The 17164-nt window shown below is 49.0% G+C and overlaps 1 protein-coding gene across 19 annotated transcripts in view; it reads left to right on the top strand.

The window, feature by feature from the left end:
• REPS1 (RALBP1 associated Eps domain containing 1) overlaps window positions 1-17164 on the top strand; it is a 1100512-nt gene that overhangs the window by 214995 nt on the left and 868353 nt on the right. The window lies entirely within an intron of this gene.

Here is a 17164-nt window from a genome sequence, read left to right as displayed (position 1 = left end):
GCAGCCTTGCAAATGTCCAGTACTGGGACACCGTTAGCCAAAGACTTAGTGGTGGCTTTGGCCCTGGTGTAGTGAGGTTGGAGTCCTCAGGGCCTCTTTCGTGGCCAAAGCATAGCTTAGTTTTATGCAGAGGGTGGTCATCACAATAAGGTTTGTATTTCAACTCCCTTCATTTCTTTTAACTGAAGAATCAAGTGAAAAGTAAGCTTCCTACCTGATGCTTCCTAGTTTGATCGATATAGAAACTCTTGAGATTCAGCCGCAAAGCCTCTCCTCCTTACAGGGATTATTATTATTTAGAAGTTTATAAAGCGCTCAGCTACCACCAAACGGGGGTGTCACGGCGCTATGACAGGCAGGACAAATAGGTAACAGGAAGGGTTTAAGGGCTGGAAAACAGCGAGGTCTTTAGGACACGCCGGAAGATAGTTTCAGACTCAGCAGTACACAGAGAATGGCACGCTGTTCCAGGCTTTGGCAGTGATCACTGCAAAGGCTCTGCCACCCATTCTAGACCGGCGGGAACTGGGAGTCGAAAAGAGGCGAAGATGATTAGATCTAAGAGTACGGCTGTAATGGGCGTGCTTGAGTCGAGCTCTAAGATAAGTTGGACCACGTCCCTGAAAAGCCCTGAAATCCAGGACGAGAGACTTGAACTGAATACATTTGATCACGGCAAGCCAGTGGTGCTTCCTCAAATGGGGTGTGATCGAATGGCGATATGGAATTTTTCATATCAGCCTAGCCGCCGCGTTTTGAGGAGACCCGACTAATTTGGAATTTGCAGGACAGCTCATTTTCAAACCGGAACCCAAGGTCATGGCCGATTCCACAGGTTTGGAAGGGGGATTCAGCTCAGATGGCCACCCAAGTGATGGGAAAGGGGCTCTTTCTTGATTAAAGAACAGAACCTCGGTTTTGTCTGAGTTGAGCTTGAGCATATTCAGTGACATCCAAGTGGAGATATTGCACAAGCAGTGTCTGAAATTTGCAAATGCTGCTTCGGAGTGATCATCCAATACAAACACCACTTGTGTGTCATCGGCGTAGGAGATCACTCTCACCCCACAGGATTCTACCAGTGCTGCCAGGGGGGAGAGGTAAACAATGAAGAGAGGGCTCAGAGCAGAGCCCTGAGTGACCCCATAACTCAAGAGTTTCTCCTCAGAGACAAAAGGATGGTGAGAGACTTGTTGAGTTTGGCCGATAAGGTAGGACCGAATCCAGGGCAAGGGAGTGCCTTGGATCCCTAGGTTGTAAAGTCCCTCTAGCAAGATGGAATGCAAGACCGTGTGAATGCCGCGGACAGGTCAAGAAGCACTAGCATGGCTGCTTTGCCTGAATTCACGCATTCGCGAACAGTCTCAGAGACTTCTAGGTGGGCAGTCTCAGTACTGTAGCCGGATCTAACCCTGGACTGAGAGTTGTGCAAAAGAGGACTGGACTCAAGATAGCTTGAAAGTTGTTCCTTAACTCATTTTTCCAAAACTTTGGCTGGTGCTGGTGAGAGAGAAATAGGTTGATCATTTTTAAAGACCAACGGGTCTGTATCAGATTTTTTAAGAATAGACACTAGGAGGGCCTGTTTCCAGATTGTGTGGAAAGTACAAGTGAAAAGGGAGACATTCCAGATCTGGTTCAGACGAGAAAGGATAAGGGGGGTTAAGATACTAAAGAATTGCGCCAGGCAGATATCCTTAGGGGAGCCAGATTTGCAGGCGAGAAGTTTTTAGCCGTCCTGGTGTCAGGGATCCAGAATTTTATCGTTGAAGAAATCCGATAGCCCATTACATAGATCCGGGGTAGGAGGTACTACGCTCAAGATGGTAGACTGCTTAGTGAAGTCTTTTACAATTTTAAATAGAGTTTTTGATGAGGGATGTGGTATAGAGAACAACACTGGTAACAAGATGAACCGCCCCACATGGAGTGGTAACACTTCTGGAGAATGGATGAAGGAGTCCTTAGTACCAACTTGCCAAGAAAAAACTGGTATAAGGAGGTTGCATTGACAGCATCAGCAGTTAACTTACGCAATGCACAGAAGTGATTGCAATGAGGAGGGCTGTCTTAAACATCAATCGCCTCCAAGAAGAGCTGTGCATTGGTTCAAAGGGCATGCACACCAAGACCCTAAAGGACCCAATTATGGTCCCATAAGTGTCATAAAAGGCACAGAAGGAAGTAGGTAGTCTGGTGGCTTAGTGTTCTAATGTGTCCATTGTAGAGGTCTGCGTTCGACCTCGTGGCCACAGGTTCAAATCCTGGCATTTCCACTCAGCCTTTCATCCTTCTAAGGCCAATAAAATTAGTATAATTGAGTAAATATCTGTTCTTTAGCTCCAAGATACCCTTGGGTGAATGTGCGCTTTACAAATACACATTATGCTGTCACCTATTATTAATATTACTATTAATTAGCATTTCTAGAGTGCATGGCTACCCTGAGGCATTCCAGCGCTAGCAGCACTTGAGGCTGAGAGGGAGAGCTAGCAGTTATTCTTCTGAAAAAAACATGTTTTCAGTCCCTTCCGAAAAGGGAGGTGGGTCGTTTCATGTCCGAGGTTAAGGGGGAAGGAGTTCCACAGTCCCGCTATGTTGTATGAAAAAGACCGGCCTCCGCTCCGCTGCCTATTCATTTTAGGAATGCAGGCTAGATTTGAGTTCTCTGAGCGAAGAGATTTCCTGGGAATATATGCTGTGATCAGGGACTGATTGATTAGGGGGCCTGAGCCCCTGAGGGCCTAATGAGCAATGCATAAGGCCTTAAAGGAGATCCTTTCCTTTATTGGTATTTAGTGGAGGGCTTTCAGACTGGGGCTAGCAGACTTCATGCTGCCACAGCCTGTCAAAAGTCGTGCGGCGCAGTTTTGGGCAACCTGGAGTTTCCTTAAGGTAGACTTCTGGGTTCCCAGATACAATAAGTTACAGTAGTCCAGCCACAACAGAGCCTGGACTGGTATTTTTTTGCATGCAGGGGGCAGTATGGAAAGAACCTTCCGTAGCTTTCTTAGAGTACCATGACAGGCCCCCGTCACTGCCACTGCCTGTTGGTCAAGTTTAAGTGAGTCATCCAGCCATACCCCGAGGCTCTTGATCTTGGACTTCAGGACTGGGGGGTCCCCAGGCAAGGAGGCCATGACAGTGTGGGCGTTAGGTTGGCAGTGTTGCCCACATACATGATCTGTTTTTTCTCCGTTCAGTTTAAGACAGGAGTGTTACATCCAGGAGGATACTTTTCCTAGGCAGAGCTCTAAGTCTGCCGGGTCAGTGCGTGGATGATTTAGAGATATCACCAGCTGAATGTCATCCGTGTAGGTGACCACCCTGAACCCATACGACTGGATGACCTCAGCTAGTGGCCTCATATATACGTTAAATAACGTTGGGCTCAGGGAAGATCCCTGGGGCACGCCATAGTTCATAGGGAGAGGACTGGAGATATGATCCCCTGCAAAGACCTGGAAAGTTCCGACATTGAGGAATGATTGGATCCAGGAGATGGCCATTCCAGCAACCCCAGCTCTCTTTAGCTGATCAATAAGAATATCAAATTGACTGTGTCAAAAGCCGCGCAAGATCCAGAAGGATGATGGCTGCCCCTCCTCCCTGGTCCACTATCCTCCCAGCTTCCTCAACCACAGCCATGAGAGCAGATTCCATGCCGTACTGAGGGCGGAAACCTGTCTAAGATTGATGGGTTGCTCCTGGGTTTCTAGGAAGACAGATAAAGTGGAGTTTAAATGTTTTTCTAAGATCTTACTAAGTAATGGGAAGCGCTCAGCTCTTTCAAGACTGGGGGAATGTATGTGAGGTGATTTGATGTTTGCTGAGCTGAATTACAAGTGATCTCAAAGGGAATTATTTATGACAGGGATTGAGCCTTGTCCCTGTGGTATGTGGGGCCCCTCTCTTTGCATTTGCTATAACAAATGATACCCCACTCTGCCCTGCTTGGTGCAGTACCATTTATTGTTTGTGTTGTCCTTCAGAACCTGCATAGGGCTGCCCTTGATGCAAGGCAGTAAGACCTTGAGGAAATGGTGGATTACATGCAGCTCCAGAAGATTGATTTGTTGCCTCTTCTTTATCGGAGACCAGAGGATTCAGATTTTCACCTCATCCAGGTGACCGCCCCAACCTAGAAATGATGCACTCATCACCATGGAGAGTTCTGCTTAGTGCAGGGAGGATGGCCTGCCTCAGTTAGGCTGGCATCCTTCATCCATCAGGGAAGATTCCAGGCCACTTCATCTTGCACATGTGAGTGATAGCCACAGCGCTGAACCCATTGAAGGTGAAGATTCCACTTCAGAGCCTACATGTGTCAATGAGAATGAAGCGTCGGCAGGATACATGAGACCAGAAGTCCAAGAAGCTGTAGAATTATCTCGACCAAAACACAGGACCAAGCCTGAAACATCTGCATCGTATCGTGAATGTCCATGACTTTAAGTGGGGTAGAAAGGCTTTAAAGGTTACTGTGTCCAGAACAGCGCTTCTATTGAGAATCCTCTACACTGGCTGAATGTGAGTTTTTGATTTACTGGTGAAGAAGCCCAGGGAAGATTGTAAAGAAATGCTAACTTGTAGGTGGTTCATGATTGACTGTAATGAATCTTCCAGTTGTTGATTTTTGGGAGTGCATATACCCTTGATCTGCGAATGTGGGCTGTGACCATTACCTTTGAAAATAGCTAGCAGAGCGAGGTGAGGTCAAGAGACAGGACAGTGAACTAGAAGTGTGATTTCAATACAAAATGGAGATGCCTGAGGGACTGCAGAACAGGTTCAAGAAAGTATGCTCCCTGCAAGTCCAAGGACCCCATCCACTTCCCTGGATCTCAGACGGAGACCATCTGAGTCAGGGTCTGCATCTTGAATTTGTTCTTCCAAAGGGAGATATTAAGAACCAAAGCTCCTTAATAGGCCTGATCATACCTATTTGCTTGGGCTTCTAGAGATAGCAGGAGCAGCACCCTTTCCTTCTTGGTTTCTCTCTCGGTTGCCCCATTCGCCAGCAGTGACTGGATCTCTTTGGCAAGGATGGAGGTATAATCTTCTTATGTCTGAGTAAAAATAGCCACTTGGGGAGAGGGGGAGGGGGCGGGGGGAGCTGACAGAAAAAGAGCTTAACCCTTTTTAACAACCTGCATGAACTAGTAGTCCACGGCAATTGAATGCAAGCTGGGCAGGCAAATACATCATCCTTCTCCTTACTGGCTGCAGATGAATCGTGAAAGGGGAAGCGGAGTAGCTTGTTAGCAGCAGAGGTATATGAAGAGGGGTGAGTAGGATCTGATCTAGGTGGTGGCTCCGTCCTCTGCCACCACCACATCTCCTGGATTCACTAAGGGCTGAACGAGCTGCTGAACAGATTGAAATGGCAGACTCTGGCGGTAAGCCAGGCCCCATAAGTAACGTCTGAATTGTTGGTCGAACTGGTGGGCAGGGGATGTGTAGTGTACTGCTCAGCCAGGATGTGTGATGATGCGTGGAACGTTGAATGTTGGGATGTTAAGATCAGTTGCTGAATGGGCTGAGCAGAGCACAGACTGCTCCTGGCGGGGCTCTCCTTCATCTTGAATACAACTAAAATAAATACATCATTTAAATCACAAAGAATTGACTTATTTCTGTTCATTACTTTGGCGACGATTTGGAAAGGCCCTGCGTGTCAACTTCCAAGCTACCTCAAGATTCAACAATTCAGAAGCAGCAGCTCTACTCATCTGGCACCATGACCCTACCAGTGACCTATCACCGGTCGCCCTCAACATCAAAAGTGCCATTTTCCACTTACAGATCCTGCTGCCTCCCAATTTCTGCCTACAGCACCTGCCTGCATGCCAGTTTCTGCCTGCATGCCAGTTTCTGCCTGCATGCCAGTTCCTACCTGCATGAATTTCTGCATGCCAGCTACTGCAACACCGTTTGCCCTCATCTCCAGTGTGCCAGCTCTGTTTCATTTTCAGCCTGCCTCTGCTGCCATTGAAGATCCTGCCTGCCATTCTGACTTCTTGCTTATATCACAAGCTTGTGAGTACTTTGATGCGCTTTTCAGGCATGGCATGCTTCTCTATTGTTTGCTTCCCGGTTTACTATTCAATCGGTCCAACGTGTCTCTATGCTGCCTCCCTCTCCTTAACGCCGCATCAGCTTCACCCTTTTCATTTAAAAACCTTAAGAAGGGGGCGTGGCTAGCAGCCGATCATGGCGGCAGCATAAGGGACGAGCTCCGCGGCTGAAGCGGTCTCTTCGTCGATCCGACACAAAATCCGTTACAACTTCAAGCCCCAAAGGCAGGCGCCGGATCCCAGGACCGGGCGGAGTGAGCAGCGACAAGCAGCGAGAAAATCCGACGTCCGTAGCCAAAGATACGTCGAAGCCTCCGACCGGCCTGCCAACACCTCCAGAGCCGGGACCTTCCCTGGCTTTTCACCCCGCCGGAAGTGCATCCTGACCGGGGAACTTGGACCGGAAGTGCCCGTGCGGCGGTGGCCTCAGCAAATCGACTGCACCTCGGGAGGTCGGAGACGGCGGCGCAGGCGAATCAAGGAAGCAGTGCCCATTGAAGGGACCGCTGGAATCCTGACAGCCTCGAAGGTCATCACCTAACGTGCCGAGAGCCTGGGCATCGACAACGGAGTGAGTACCCGCCATCTTGTGGCCTGACGGTCGCCACGCACTTGGCGACTAACGGAGCACCTCGCGCCCCGAAGAAGCACGCCCGACCTGTTCGTTGCTGAATCGGACTGGTCTGGGGGCCTGCACCGATCCTCACATCCTGGCGCGTAGGGGCACGAGGAGCACAACACTCGGCGGCATGGCGGGGAAAGGCCCTAAGGGCGGCGTCACACAGACTCGTATAGATCGCTTTACCTCCGATAAGCCCACCGGATCCCCGGCAGGGAAGGAACAGACCGGTAAGACGGCCGACTCCCCTGGGGGAAAAAAGGCCACGCTGGACGACGTCATGGCTGCATTGGCACAACTGCAAACAACTGTCGGCGGAATCTCCACGGACGTCACCCTACTTCGAGCAGACCTCCACAAAATGTCGGAAAAGGTCAAGAGTATGGAGGTGATCACGAAATCGCTGGTGGAAGACGTCGCGGAACTCCAGCGTGAAATGGGGAAGATGGCGCAGGACAATAGAATGCTTCGGGAAAAGCTGAATGAGCAGGAAGGGCGTTCCAGGCGCAACAATATCCGCATTATAGGGGTACCGGAATCAGAAGGCGTGAAGGCGATGGATCTCTTCGTAGAGAACCTGATCACTAACGAACTGAAGCCAAAGGGACTGTCAAACTTCTTTTCGGTGGAGAGGGCCCATCGAGTCCCGGGTGGCCAACCGAAGCCAGGGGCTAACCCGCGACCCATAGTGGCACGTCTGTTTAACTTCCGTGACCGGGACGAAATCCTACAGGCGGCCAGGTCCTCCCCTCCCCTCAAGATCCAGAACGCCACCGTTGCCATCTTCCCCGACTACACCGCGGAAGTCGCCCGTCGGCGACGCACATTTTTTGACGTGAAAAAGGAACTGAGGTCCAGGGAACTGCCGTACTCCATGTTATTCCCCGCAAGACTACGGGTGGTAGCGGAGAACAAAACCTGGTTCTTCGACAGCCCGGAAAACGTGCAAGAATGGTTCGAAGGATGGAGACCGGGTCAAAACCACAGACGGACGAATCGCTCCAGAAAAGATCGGGCTGACGGCCATCGCAGCGACTCGCAGGCCTCCGGCGGGAGACCGGACAACAGTGACTCTTTGGGAGCTGAAGGCGGCGGGGACGAGACTGAGGAACAATGAACGCTTGGGGACAATTCATTTTCACTTCAGTATTGAAACTGTTAAGCTGTGAAGCGCTTCCCGCCATTGGACACTGGGTGAAGGGCCTCCGGGGGTGTGAATGAGAGACTGCCGGCTGCGGAGAGTCCCTCACCCCAACGCGCAAGTACACTGGTTTGGGGATGGGGTATGCACTCTGCTAAGTTGGGGGGGCGGGCAGTTTTGAGTCCGTATAGCAGGGGGGCAGGGAGGGGGGAAGAGTTGAATAAGTTTTTTCTATGGGACTTCTTGGTCCTACAAGTTTACGTTCTATGCACACTTAAGTATCTAGGCATGTCTTATGTAACCAAGAACTTCTGGCACACTCGGGGCGCAGGGAGGTCTGATTGGGAGTCTAGCAATGGCTGCAACGGATAGCCCAACCACGAAGAACTCACTGATTGTCATGTCCTGGAACGTGAGGGGCCTGGGGGATAAGATTAAGCGAGGGCTAGTGTTACAGGGGATAAGGAGACGGGGCCCGGCTCTCATTCTCCTGCAGGAGACACACTTGTCGGGAGCGGCCACGAAGGCCCTAGATAGGAGAGGCTATCATATGATAGTGCATGCGGAGTTCACTCCGGGGTCCCGTGGCACCGGCATCCTGCAGAAAAAATCTTCCAAATTCATTGTCAAGTCTACTGCAACGGATGACCATGGCAGATTCGCGGCAGTTCATGGCCAGTGGGAGGGGAAGCTCTTTAATGTAGTCTCTGTCTACATACCACCAGCACTGCACTCTGAGGCCTTGCCGGATCTGGGCAAATTCCTGCTAACACTCCCTGATGGGGAACTACTCATAGGTGGGGACTTCAACATGACACTCACAAACTCAGAGGACCGCTTTCCCCCACGTACACACGCAGGTGGGCCCAACAGGCTCCAGACATTCTTGACTGCCCAGGGGTTGGTGGATGTTTGGCGCGCTCTGCACCCTACTCAGCAACAATACACATACTACTCGGCCACACACAATAGCCTGTCCAGGATAGACTACCTCTTTACTTTGATTAATGGTCACCTTACGATAGCCGAAGCCGAGATACTACCACGGGGGGTCTCCGATCACTCGCCACTCACATTGACACTCACCACTTCACCCATGGCACGGCGCAGATTATTCCCGATTTTCCCAGGCTACCTCAAAGTGCCCCGGATTAACAAGGATTTGAAGAGGGCGACCCGACAGTACTTCGAAGAAAACCAATCCTCGGTGACCTCCCCTTCCATACTGTGGGAGGCGTATAAGACAGTGTTCAGGGGTCAAGCCATAGCAGTGATCGCGAATCACAAAAAGACGCACAGGCGGGAGGCCCTCGAGATAGAGCTAGGCCTAGAGCGGGCCAACACGGCCCATATGGTGAACCCCTCAGACGACACGCTTCACGAACTCCAGATCCACCAGCACCGCCTTACTGATCACATGCGCAAGGTCACGATGTCGGACATTGCGGCTACACAGCACAGGGTATATGATATTGGAGACAAGGCCAGTAAATTGCTGGCTTGGTTGGACAAGAGACAGGGGGGGGGGAAGAATATCTTGCAACTTACGGACCCACAGGGCAACAACCACACCCGCCCCGATGAGATAGTAAACGTCCTCGCCGATTATTTCACCTCAGTCTACACCCCAGAGATAGTGGTGGAGGAGGGGGAGGTGCAGACTGCCCTTGAACATGTTCCCTTGCCAGAGCTGACCCCAGAGATGTCCGAGGACATAGACGCGCCTCTCACGGTGGAGGAGATACAGCTGGCTATAGGCGCCCTTCATCCAGGCAAAGCGATGGGCCCCAGCGGGATTCCCATTGAATGGTTGAAAGTCATGGCTGAATCCTTAAGCACACCCCTACTCAATATGTATGAGGAATCTAGAACACAGGGTACGCTGCCGCTAGATCAGCGGATGGCTACTATTGTGGCAATACCGAAGCCAGGTAAGCCCCCCAACGAATGCTCCTCATATAGACCGATCTCCCTTTTGAACCCGGAGGCCAAAATTATTGCCAAAGTGTTGGCGAACAGGATCTTGCCGACTCGGTCACACCTGATCCACCCGGACCAGTCCGGATTCATGCCACACCGCAGCACTGCTTTAAATCTCCGCAGGGTGCATGGTGTGCTGGCCCGAGTTCCACTACTGCAAGAACCGGCTGCCGTCCTCTCCTTAGACGCCAAGATGGCGTTTGACATGGTGGAATGGAACTACCTCTTTGCAGTGCTCACACGTATGGGTTTTGGCCCGGTGTTCCTTTCCTGGATACGAATGCTGTACAGGGACCCGGTGGCGCAGGTGACGGCCAACGGCCATATTTCAAGCACCTTCTCCCTAGGCAGAGGCACACGACAGGGCTGCCCGCTTTCACCCCTGCTCTTCGCCTTAGTCTTAGAACCGCTGGCGGTTACGATACGTACCACCCAACTCCTGAAAGGGATACAATGGACCCCGTTATGGGAGGACAGAGTGTCCCTCTACGCAGACGACATGCTGATCTATCTCACAGATCTGGAAGAGAGTCTCCCTAACCTCCTGGCTCTCTGTACGGCTCATGGGCGAATCTCGGGTTACACCATTAACTGGGCCAAATCCATCATTTTTGAACTGCGGGGGCCACTCCCGCCTCTCCCGGACTCCTGCCCATTGGAACTGGCGCACACGTCATTTAAATACCTGGGGATTCATATCACCCGGAACGAGGCAGATTTCTCACGCCTCAACCTACAACCCCCCTTGGCCCGTCTCCGAGGGGACGTGCGCCATTGGAAGGATCTCCCCCTAACGCTCCTTGGCCGTGCAGCACTATTTAAAATGATGGCTCTGCCACGCTTCCTATATGTGCTGGAGAACGCCCCGTATTTGGTGCCGGATGGCTACCTCCAGAAAATAACGGCGCAGATCTCGGGCCTGTTATGGGGCAACCAGCCAGCCCGCATTTCTCACACTAAACTGAACAGGGGGTGGTACGACGGGGGCATCGCCCTCCCGAATGTACAGTTGTACTACTGGGCGGCCCAACTCAAAATCCTTAACCAATGGATACATGCCCCGCAGGAAGACCCAGCGTACAAGGCCGACAGGGCGCAACTGGGTGCGAACACCTTACTGGCCCCACTGTACCACCGTGGAGTGGCGGCAAAACTCACTGGGCCTACGAAACACACGGTCCGCATATGGTACAAGGCACAGGCAAAATTGAAGTGGGATGGCGTCATTACGAAACTTACGCCCCTTTGGGACACAAAGGCGTTGGGCCATTTGCGGCGCTCTAAGGGTTTTACACAATGGGACAGCATCGGCATCTCCACGGTGGGGGACATGTGGACGAGGGAAGGAGTGATCTCATTTGCCGCTTTGCAGGACCAATATGAGTTGGGGAACACAGAGCTCTACAGATACATCCAGGTCCGACACGCACTGCAAGCAGCGATCTCACCAGACACACCCCTGCCCGAATCCTCCCCTCTGGAGGATCGTCTACTTACCGACTTCTTGCAAGAAGGGGCGACATCGCTGACATACCGCAAGCTGATTAACAATATGCCTGATCCACTGGGGAAGCTGAAGGACAAATGGATGGCGGAAGTGGGTGACCTGGATGAAAATGACTGGAACACAGCCATGGCATCCCCTCGTGAAGCAGGCATATCGTCTAAATTTCGCCTAGTGCAGCTAAAATTTCTTCACAGAATCTATTACACCCGTACGTTACTTCACAAACTGCACAGGGCGGATCATCCATATTGCCTTAGGGGCTGCGGGGCAGAAGGGACCTTCATACACACGGTGTGGGACTGTCCATTGTTAGTCGGCTACTGGCAACGGGTAGTACGCACGATGGCCCAAGCACTTCACACCACCCTCACCCTAGACTCACGGCTCTGTCTGCTAAACATCTGGGAGCCGACTGACCTCCCCTTTCATGCAAGAACCTGGGTCACAGTGGGGATGGTAACAGCGAAGCGGGACATAGCACAGAAGTGGGGGTCGGCTGACCTCCCCACGCTGCCCCAATGGCTCCGCAACATGGACATGCTCATGTTGACTGAAAGGGCGGTGTACAAATTGAGGGGTAACCCACGTAAATGGAACGGGGTGTGGCAATCCTGGAACACCTACAGAGGGGATATCTGCGAACCACTGGAGGAAGCTGACGACGAAGGGTCAGAGAGTGATGAGGAGCGTTGATTGGGTTGTAATTAGGTAAATAGGGCGAGCGCAACAGAAGTGGATGGGTACAGCCGTGGGAGGTGGCATGGGAGGGAGTGGGAACTAGGGGGCTATGCAACAATACACTGCTCTCTTTACAGATGGACTGTGCTACGAGTGCCGAAAGCTACTACTTCAAGTACGTGCCGGACTAAGTGTGCTGTTTTTACTGTTTTATGTTTATTGCAAGGTGAGAAAGGCAAGACTCAGACGAATAGTAGCCAACAAAACACAAAATCGCAAACTGTATTTTTACGACACAAGTATATTCCTATCCATCGCATCGTCGATGAGACCTGCAATGCTCTATACTACTGTGGATGTTATAAGTTTTGCCATTGTGAATACTGTATCACTTCATCCACCTAGCAACTTATGTATGAGAATGCGATGGATGACACTGTACTTACTATCTTTGTTTTGCACCAAAAATAAAAATTTAAAAAAAAAAAAACCTTAAGAACTACAAAAGCAGTCCTGATTGACTTTGCGAGCAGTCAGTCATACGTTGCTTCCAGACACTTCCCTCAGAGTCAACTCTCAAGACCTCTACATGTCAGGGACAGTACTTCTTTTGACCTGGGTTCATTTCATTATTTTACATCGTTTGCGGTGAGTTTTTAATTTAATTTAATCCTTTTTGCCTCAGCTTTAGCTCACTTTACTCATGGCAGTTCAACTGACTTCCTCACGTATTTGAAATGTGGCTCGAGCGCACCCAAAGCCCCCGCGCTCTCACCGTCATCTTTCGCTAAAAGCTTTAGGATTGACGACAGATTTGCAAATGTGTCAGCGGAACAGATGGTAAACAGTAGGAACAAGTGGTAGCACAATACTCTTTTAACCTCTCTAAAGTTGAATCTGCCTTTTCTTCAGATAGCCTAGAGCCATCAAAACTGTCTGGCCGCATGTATTGCAAGAGAGTGGAAATGACCTTGCTTTCCATATGTATGTATGTGTGTGTGTGTGTATGTATGTATGTATATATATATATATATATATATATATGTGTGTGTATATATATATATATGTGTATATATATATCGTGTGTCTGTCTGCGTGTGTGTGTGTGTGTGTGTACCTGTGTGTCTGCCTTTTTTCTAGCCCAGCCAAAGAACACAATGAGGAAGTGGGTTAGGTCGAGAGGATGACCCTAATGATTTGCAATTTGAATGTAATGTTGGAACTACTTGAAATGGATAATGAGGGCATGCAGGAGAATATCAATGAAGAGAGATTGATTGATGAGCAAGGGCTAGAAACATTTTGGGATGCCCTTACACATTTTAGGCCTAAATCAAAATTCATACTTTTCATGGCTTGTGATTAGATTGATATTTTCAGTGATCTTGTAGTAAATTAATTGAAAACTGTGTAGTGTAAGCAAAAGATTTAATAATGAGACAAGAGAAAGAATATCATGATCTAGTCAATACATCAATTCATTGCAAGAGAAAAAACAGATTATGATAATCTTACAGAGGTGGCAATATAGTGCTATGGGTTAAAGAGGCTTACATGGTAGAGGCGTACAAACGACTTAATGAAACAACTTGGTATTGCAGGGTGGCAAAACAGGTTATGAAAGGCGCCTAAGGTATACTTACAATTGCAACAGTGGAGAGATCAGGGCCTCCTGAGTCAGGAGGAACACCAGTTTTTAAAGCAAGATCATCCTGTCACACCTGTCCTCATGATCATCCTCCCCATGCTGAACATTCCGAAGATCTTGTATCCCATCTGAATCTGACCCAAACATGTGTTCAAGATGCAGTATATATTGTTGTTGAGGTAAACGCACTGCCAGAGAATCTTGCCTTAGTGATCTCATAATGATAAGTTGACAGAGTTCTACCCACACTCTGCCACATATCAGAGATCAGTGTCAGATCCAGAACAAGTGGCTGAAGATAGGACTAGTGCCAAACTGGGTGAAACCGGTGTGGCTTTTGGCAAAGGTGTGGAGGTGCTATCTGGCACAAGTTCAGATGGGGTGCCTGGCAGAGGCCTAACCGAGTCAGCAGGCACCCAGGAAAGCCTCCCTCAGCAGATATCCAACCAGGGGACTCACTGGATCCATGGGGCCTGAAGGCACTCTGGCAGGACCGGAGATCGTTACAGCAGTGCCTCCTTGAAGACACCCCCGTCTGAATGACCTGTAAGAGGGGGAGAAACAGGCATGGGCTCTCAGGCTACTTACCTGATGCCCTTTTTGCTACGATGGCTGATCTTCAAAAGTAATATACCTTTCAGTCAGTCAGACTCTTGTGGTAGCAAAGATGCACAGTGTTTTTTGTCAAAAAGAAGCTATTCCTAGAGGATTCAACCAAGATGCAGTTTATAAAGGTTTTCCTATACGTTTCCACTAAGTATCTATTCATAGGTTTAAATCTAGAGAATGAAAAAAAGGATATGGCGTAAAGCTATGAATCTTTGTAACATGCACTAGAGTTTTAATTTAGGAATGGGGATTATTTTTACCACCCTGGTTTAGGGTTATCCATACTCTTGTGATTCAGAAGGTGTTTTTTTTATCATTGAATTAACCTCTTTTAAGGGGGAGTCCCTGGTGCTGTGGTTAGAGTGGATTCCACTACTTATTCCTAACCGGAATGCCCTGCAAACATAAAACTTTGGCCAAAATCTTTGCATTTTCACATTTTTCTGTGTTGGAATTTTCTGGAATTTGCTAAGGCCCAATAAGTCTTACCATCCAGCATTTCCACATGTCTCCAGATTAGAACAGTGGCCCATTTTCTGTGGATGGCCATGCCATCTGGAGTAGGAAAGCCCCCAAATTGCAATGTTGAAATATCAAGATTTTGTTTTTTGAATTTCACACATTCTGGGGATGTGGTTAGCTGCAGTATTTGGGCTCGATGTTGACGGTCATCCAGAGCAACCTACCAACCTCAGACAGGTTTAAAAACTAGACAGCCAGAGGTGTCTAGGATAATGTGGCTTGTGTAGATCCCACTGTTTCTGTTCAATAATGCCAAAATAATAACTACATTTCTTTTACTGTCCATGGGAGTTAGCAGCAGTATTTAGGCCCAGGGTTGGCTGGTGCCCATGACCTGGACCAATCCTGGGCTTTTTTGAAAAATAGGGAATCTGGGAAATGCAGAATGGTGTAGTCTGTGAATGTGAAAGTATGGGTGAAAAAGGCAATTTGTTCACGTTTATGTGACCGAAATCTCCAGCACTTCCGACCAATGGCAAAAATTTCACCAACCTGCATCCCTACCAAAACTGTGAGTGTGAAGACCACATTAAAACTATATTGAATTCACCCACTCATATGTTTGAACAGTTTTGGTCCAGTGTGGTAGACCCACCTACAAATGTTGAGCAATGAAGGCAAGTCTGACTTTTCCTGTTGCCTGTTAGTCATGAAGTTCCCTGTCACATTATTATGAGTAAACTGAATTTTTTTGCTCCTCCCATAAAAAAATCCTGTTGGTCTACTGAGGTGGATGCCTGTTTAGGAATAGCCCTCCTTCAGCTATTCCCAAGCATGATCTACTAGGGGGAGGTTCCTTAGGGAAAGGGGGAATCTTCCTTTTCCAACGGTATCTTTTCCATTTGATGGATTCCTGTTGTGCTGAGCTGTGACTGATAGGTTGACTGGAAAGTCACATCAGAAGCACTTAACGGGTTAAAATCAACTAGCTTAAGCCTGAGAGACTAATTCTGAAAATTGATCAGGGGCAGATAGTCACTCCATATGCTATTCTTGTTCAACAGTCATCACCTGCCTGTGGATTCAGACTACAGCTTTTATGACATCGATTATAGCACTGAACCTTCTTAGGGAGATACAGTGGCATTTATAGAAATGGGAGACTGAGACATTTGCTTGGTTGGTAAGGCTAACAATAGTTAAAATGACAATCTTGCCCAAACTTCCTTTCCCTGTTTTGAAATTTCTCCTTAGTGCCTCCACGTACATGGACAAAACAGTTTCAACTATTAGCAATTTTAATTGGCAGGAGCAGTGGGGAGAGGTCCAGGCTTGCTGGCAGATATGTGATTCTGATGGATACTTCTGACTGCATCTTTCACATTTTAAACATATCTGCTGGCGCCAGGCTGTATCCAGAGATTTCTTCAACAGCAGTGCTCCTGAGTGCTGATAAGTGGGGTCATGTTTTTTTCTGCACCCTTCAGTTCAGAGCAATAGCTCCACTTCTAACTTAGTCAGTTTCTGCAAACTTACAAATTGCTATAACCGTATACTAGGGAAAAATGTCCCCACTGAAAACAGGATTTTAGTGATGCAGAGACTGCAGAAAGCAGATGTTGGTCAAAAATCCACACAAAGTGTTTGTGGCGCTTGGGCTCTGACCACGAGTCTTGAGTTGTGCAGGAAGTGTTCCCGCATGCACCCAAAGGCAAGTCGGGAGGTGACTGTCTTAGCACAGACTCAGGTTCAAGTAAATGGACCCTGTCATAGTCCCGCTCCTGAGGCCACTCCTGTGAAAAGTCCACTTCCCTGTCAAAGCCTTCTTGTAAGTCAAAGTTTATACGTAAGTGCAAAAGGCATAGCAGAACTCCACTTCATCCACCTCTTTAAGTCAAGCTAGAAGGCACAATGACATACAGCTAGAGATCTCACACCCCTAGTGTAACTATAAATGTGACCTGGCCCACAGTTTGTCCCTGGCACATTGAATTTCCTAGCAATCTTTAACCCCATAGCAGATGACTGCATCCAAAGAGGCCATGTTGTAGATCTTCAGTCGCATTTTCACTCCTTCTGGTGCGCCTTCAGGCCCCACGGTCTCCAGTCGGACTTCCTATGGTGGGTCTTCTACAAACATTGCTTCCTGGAGATACGCCACTAGCCTCACTCCAGCACCGGTCCTGGCCTTTTACAGTGTCAGTACGGCCCATGTCGATTCCTTCCGTACCAGTACCAACACTAACTCTTCCAGCTCCGTTCAGACTCCAACGCCTAGTCAGTGTCGGCACGCTCCACGTACATCATTCCACAAAATCACAAATGTGCAAGCTATTGTTCTACAGCCTGTCTCTATTCCAAGACCTCTGCCAAGACAACAGTTCTATCATAGGCGTGAGGTTTTCTTTGATTCCGATTCTCTGCAGTACTATATAATGTCCCT

Source organism: Lissotriton vulgaris, chromosome 6 (assembly GCF_964263255.1).
Source record: "Lissotriton vulgaris chromosome 6, aLisVul1.2, whole genome shotgun sequence".
Taxonomy (NCBI): domain Eukaryota; kingdom Metazoa; phylum Chordata; class Amphibia; order Caudata; family Salamandridae; genus Lissotriton; species Lissotriton vulgaris.
This window is presented reverse-complemented; position numbering and strand designations above follow the sequence as displayed.